Below are 6,296 nucleotides of genomic sequence, written 5' to 3' on the forward strand. Positions count from 1 at the left end.
TCATTCTATGAGGCCACCATCACCCTAATACCAAAACCTGACAAAGATCCCACAAAAAAAGAAAACTACAGGCCAATATCACTGATGAACATAGATGCAAAAATCCTTAACAAAATTCTAGCAATCAGAATCCAACAACACATTAAAAAGATCATACACCATGACCAAGTGGGCTTTATCCCAGGGATGCAAGGATTCTTCAATATCCGCAAATCAATCAATGTAATACACCACATTAACAAATTGAAAAATAAAAACCATATGATTATCTCAATAGATGCAGAGAAAGCCTTTGACAAAATTCAACATCCATTCATGATAAAAACTCTCCAGAAAGCAGGAATAGAAGGAACATACCTCAACATAATCAAAGCTATATATGACAAACCCACAGCAAACATTATCCTCAATGGTGAAAAATTGAAAGCATTTCCTCTAAAGTCAGGAACAAGACAAGGGTGCCCACTTTCACCATTACTATTCAACATAGTTTTGGAAGTTTTGGCCACAGCAATCAGAGCAGAAAAAGAAATAAAAGGAATCCAAATTGGAAAAGAAGAAGTAAAGCTCTCACTGTTTGCAGATGACATGATCCTCTACATAGAAAACCCTAAAGACTCTACCAGAAAATTACTAGAACTAATCAATGACTATAGTAAAGTTGCAGGATATAAAATCAACACACAGAAATCCCTTGCATTCCTATACACTAATAATGAGAAAACAGAAAGAGAAATTAAGGAAACAATTCCATTCACCATTGCAACGGAAAGAATAAAATACTTAGGAATATATCTACCTAAAGAAACTAAAGACCTATATATAGAAAACTATAAAACACTGGTGAAAGAAATCAAAGAGGACACTAACAGATGGAGAAATATACCATGTTCATGGATTGGAAGAATCAATGTAGTGAAAATGAGTATACTACCCAAAGCAATCTATAGATTCAATGCAATCCCTATCAAGCTACCAACAGCATTCTTCACAGAGCTAGAAGAAATAATTTCACAATTTGTATGGAAAAACAAAAAACCTCGAATAGCCAAAGCGATCTTGAGAAAGAAGAATGGAACAGGAGGAATCAACCTACCTGACTTCAGGCTCTACTACAAAGCCACAGTTATCAAGACAGTATGGTACTGGCACAAAGACAGAAATATAGATCAATGGAACAAAATAGAAAGCCCAGAGATAAATCCACGCACATATGGACACCTTATCTTCGACAAAGGAGGCAAGAATATACAATGGATTAAAGACAATCTCTTTAACAAGTGGTGCTGGGAACTCTGGTCAACCACTTGTAAAAGAATGAAACTAGAACACTTTCTAACACCATACACAAAAATAAACTCAAAATGGATTAAAGATCTCAACGTAAGACCAGAAACTATAAAACTCCTAGAGGAGAACATAGGCAAAACACTCTCTGACATACATCACAGCAGGATCCTCTATGACCCACCTCCCAGAACATTGGAAATAAAAGCAAAAATAAACAAATGGGACCTAATTAACCTTAAAAGCTTCTGCACATCAAAGGAAACTATTAGCAAGGTGAAAAGACAGCCTTCAGAATGGGAGAAGATAATAGCAAATGAAGCAACTGACAAACAACTAATCTCCAGAATATACAAGCAACTCCTACAGCTCAACTCCAGAAAAATAAATGACCCAATCAAAAAATGGGCCAAAGAACTAAATAGACATTTCTCCAAAGAAGACATACAGATGGCTAACAAACACATGAAAAGATGCTCAACATCACTCATTATCAGAGAAATGCAAATCAAAACCACTATGAGGTACCATTTCACACCAGTCAGAATGGCTGCAATCCAAAAGTCTACAAGTAATAAATGCTGGAGAGGGTGTGGAGAAAAGGGAACCCTCTTACACTGTTGGTGGGAATGCAAACTAGTACAGCCACTATGGAGAACAGTGTGGAGATTCCTTAAAAAACTGGAAATAGACATGCCTTATGATCCAGCAATCCCACTGCTGGGCATACACACTGAGAAAACCAGAAGGGAAAGAGACACGAGTACCCCAATGTTCATCGCAGCACTGTTTATAATAGCCAGGACATGGAAGCAACCTAGATGTCCATCAGCAGATGAATGGATAAGAAAGCTGTGGTACATATACACAATGGAGTATTATTCAGCCATTAAAAAGAATACATTTGAATCAGTTCTAATGAGGTGGATGAAACTGGAGCCTATTATACAGAGTGAAGTAAGCCAGAAAGAAAAACACCAATACAGTATACTAACGCATATATATGGAATTTAGAAAGATGGTAACAATAACCCTGAATACGAGACAGCAAAAGAGACACTGATGTATAGAACAGTCTTATGGACTCTGTGGGAGAGGGAGAGGGTGGGAAGATTTGGGAGAATGGCATTGAAACATGTAAAATATCATGTATGAAATGAGTTGCCAGTCCAGGTTCGATGCACGATACTGGATGCTTGGGGCTGGTGCACTGGGACGACCCAGAGGGATAGAATGGGGAGGGAGGAGGGAGGAGGGTTCAGGATGGGGAACACATGTAAACCTGTGGCGGATTCATTTTGATATTTGGCAAATCTAATACAGTTATGTAAAGTTTAAAAATAAAATAAAATTAAAAAAAAATAAATAAATAAAATAAAAAAAAAAATAAAAAAAAAAAAAATAAAAAAAATAAAATAAAATAGGTAACCAACAAGGACCCACTGTATAGCATAGGGAGCTCTGCTCAACATGAGGCAGCTGGCTAGATGACAGGGGAGTTTAGGGGGAATGCATTTGTGTATACATATGACTGAGTCCCTTCACTGTTCACCCAAAACTATCATGACATTGCTAATTGGCTATACTTCAAAACAAAATAAAAAGTTTATTTCTTAAAAAAGATGTATATACCTAATTTTTAAATGAAGTATTTCTATAAAAGTTGTTCATTTAAGAAATAATTGCCCCCAACTCTTGCTCCCAGTGATAATTACTTTCACCTCTTTCACTTTTCCATTGTGTATTTGCTTTCATGTTTCTAATAATGTATTTATGTTGAGTTTTGGATTTTTTTCAGGTTTAATAATTACGCCCTTTGAATAGCAGGATTGAGCTTTCTCAAACACACTACTCCTCCAAGCCCCACCCCTCCCCATGGAGCTGTCTATCCTATTACGTGATTCTAATTCTCCATTACCATACTTGGGAGTTACTGTAAATATATATGAAACAACATACTATTTTTTAAAAGGTGTGCAGGAAATAAGAGTATAAATATAGTAATTTTGCATTAGGAAAATACCTTCAGTTGATTGTGAGATCACTCTGCCAAGTCTTTATCGTTCACTACAGTACATCTCTGAGCCCACTCTTTATTTTTAAAAACAACTTAAGTAGTGGAGATTCCTTAATGTTCTTTGGAAAACTGGTCTAAAATGTTTTAAAGGCCATTTGACTTTTGTGTGTCATGAGTCTCCATTAAACTCTCTTGAACAATTATTTTCTTATTTGTAATCCTTCGACTTACCACTGTCATTTTCTAGCTTTATTTTCTACAAATATTTTGGAGATGAAGTCTATAGAAAGAGAAGATTAAAGTTCTAAGAACTGATGAACTGTACTATTTCAGACCTTTGCCACCGACTGGCCACGCGACATTGATGGAACCACTTTATGTCTCTGGAATAACTCCATTACGGCTTACACGAAATGCAGCAATCAGCACTATAAAAACAGGACAAATGGTCTCTTCAATCCCTCCTTGCTCCCTGCTCCTGCCATGGGCTTTCATAGCCACTGAGGCTTTTTCTGGACAGTTTTGTCAGCTTGAAGAACATTTTGTATCATTTGAGACAATTAAAGATAGCTCACATTTATTTGCCATATTTTTTTTTCACTAGTCTATCTTTCTCGTGAGACTGTGAGCTTCCTTTAAAAAAAAAATTATCGAGGTAAAATTCACGAGGTAAAAGCAACCATCTTAGAGTGTAAAATTTAGCCAGTATAGCCACAGTGTTATGTAACTGTAACTATATACTACATAGTTCTGGAATATTTTCATCATCATCAAAGGAGACCCCACACCTGCTAAGAAATCATTCTCCGTTGCTACCACACCACTAGTGTGTTTCTGGCCTCTGTGGATTTACCTATGCCGGATATCTCAAATAAATGTAACCAGACATTCTACAAATTTTGGTATCTGGCTTCCTTCACTTAGCATATTTTTGAGGTGTATCTTTGTTGAAGAGTGCTGAAGTGGTTTGCATTCCCTTCTCTAGTGGACCACGTTTTGTCAGAACTCTCCACTTTGACGCATCTGTCTTGGATGGCCCTATATGGCATGGCTCACAGTTTCATTGAGTTTGATCCATGTGATCATTTTGGTTAGGAATAATCCTAGAAAAGACCCTGATGCTGGGGAAGATTGAGAGCAGGGAGAGAAGGGGCGACAGAGGATGAGATGGTTGGGTGGCATCATCGACTCAATGGACATGAGTTTGAGCAAGTTCCAGGAGATGCTGAAGGACAGGGAACCCTGTAGTGCTGCAGTCCATGGGGTCACAGTCAGAAACCACCAAGTGACGGAACAACCACCTTTTAACTATTGTGAATAGTGCCGCTATGAATAAGTTCATTTCTTAAAAACTGGAATTCTTCACCATGACTTCCTTAGTGCCTGGGAAATTGGTTAATCAAAAGTCTGTTGAGTACACAAATACAAGCTAATATTTTAATAGATACACAGAGACAGGCTCACACACACGTATACCACAAATCTTGCTTCTCCTCCTATCTTCCTCATCTCAGGAAATGATTCCAGCATCTACTTCGCAGCCCAAAGCAGAAACTCCTCCCCCATTTTCTATATTTAATTTATCACCAAGTGCTAAGGATTCTAAGTCTTAAATCTCTCTTCAATTTGCCCTCTTCTGTCTTCACTGCTTCAGCCTGTGATTAGGCCCCCAGCATCCCTGACCTATAACAATGCTTTTCTAAGTGACTGTCCAGCCTCCAGGCTCTTTCCTCACTGCTTGGTCCTCCTAATAAAACATAAATCAGATGGTGAGTCTTCTGCTGAAAACCCTCCATGGAGCAGTTCTCTGCAGACTATACACTAAAAGAAGACTCCTTCAGATAGCACAAGATGCCCTTCCTAATTTCTCTTTATCTTATCTATAACCTTATTTTTCCAATACTCTTTAACTCTACTCAAGCTTCTAACTCTGAATATGTATTTTCCCTCCCTAGACATTCTGTCTTCTCTTTCATGCCTCCATTCACTCAATAAATTTAAAGGATTACCAACTCTGCCTCAAATCATGCGAGGTCCTGTAGTCACGGGGTGAATAAGACAGGCTAGGTCCCAGCTCTCATGGGACTCACCTTATAGAGAAGAGACCATGATGATTTAAGGTGGATGTTTACGTGTTATGGAATCTGTCTTATGTACTATAGGAGATTTAACAGTATCCTTGGCCTCTATCCACTAGGTACCAATAGCACACTCCACACCTTGTTAATTGTTATGACATTAATTACTTTTAAGTACAAATTATGATAAATGTCACTTACCTCTACACATGTTATACCATCTCCCTGGAAAGGGTTTTCCTTCCTTTTCTGTCTGGTCAATTTCTCGAAGAGTCAGGGCCCACATTTCCTTGTCCTGCTCAAACTTCCCAAGTAGAATCAGTTACTTCATGCTCTTTGATCCTCCTTATCGCCCCTCTTAGACCTTGCTAATGCGTTGTTCACTGAATAAACGCAGTGAAGCAATAAATGCAGTAAAAGATCTCTGTTTTCATGAGATAATGCCTTACTTTCTCCAGTTATAAAGTAATTCCTCCCTGTGAGCAGACTGCCCCTACTCCAAATTTTAGTAAACAAGGGATTTCAGTTGATATGGATTGAGTTTTGTATACTTTTCCCCAACCACAAGAATGTTAGTTCCAGTATATAAGAATTATGAGTTACTCCTGTTGGGGATAATTAGAAAAAGGAGAAATTAGGTGTTGGGACTAAAAAAGTAAAGTAAAGCAGATGGCATGACAGTCACAGAAGTTTTTGCCCAGAGGCTTTAGGAAAGAAGGGACTCTGAGGAGACATAAAGCAGTACCTTAAAATGGTGCTCCTTCAACTGCAAGGAGGAGGAAGTGATCTCTGTGTGTGAAGGGCCTGGTGGCATGTGCTCTGGAGAGCTATCCCTGGGACCCAGAATGCAGGAGTCAACAATTCGAAATTATGAAATCTGAAAGGCCTCACACATTTGGATGCAGAAATAGATA

This window comes from Bubalus kerabau, chromosome 8, assembly GCF_029407905.1.
Source record: "Bubalus kerabau isolate K-KA32 ecotype Philippines breed swamp buffalo chromosome 8, PCC_UOA_SB_1v2, whole genome shotgun sequence".
Lineage (NCBI taxonomy): Eukaryota > Metazoa > Chordata > Mammalia > Artiodactyla > Bovidae > Bubalus > Bubalus kerabau.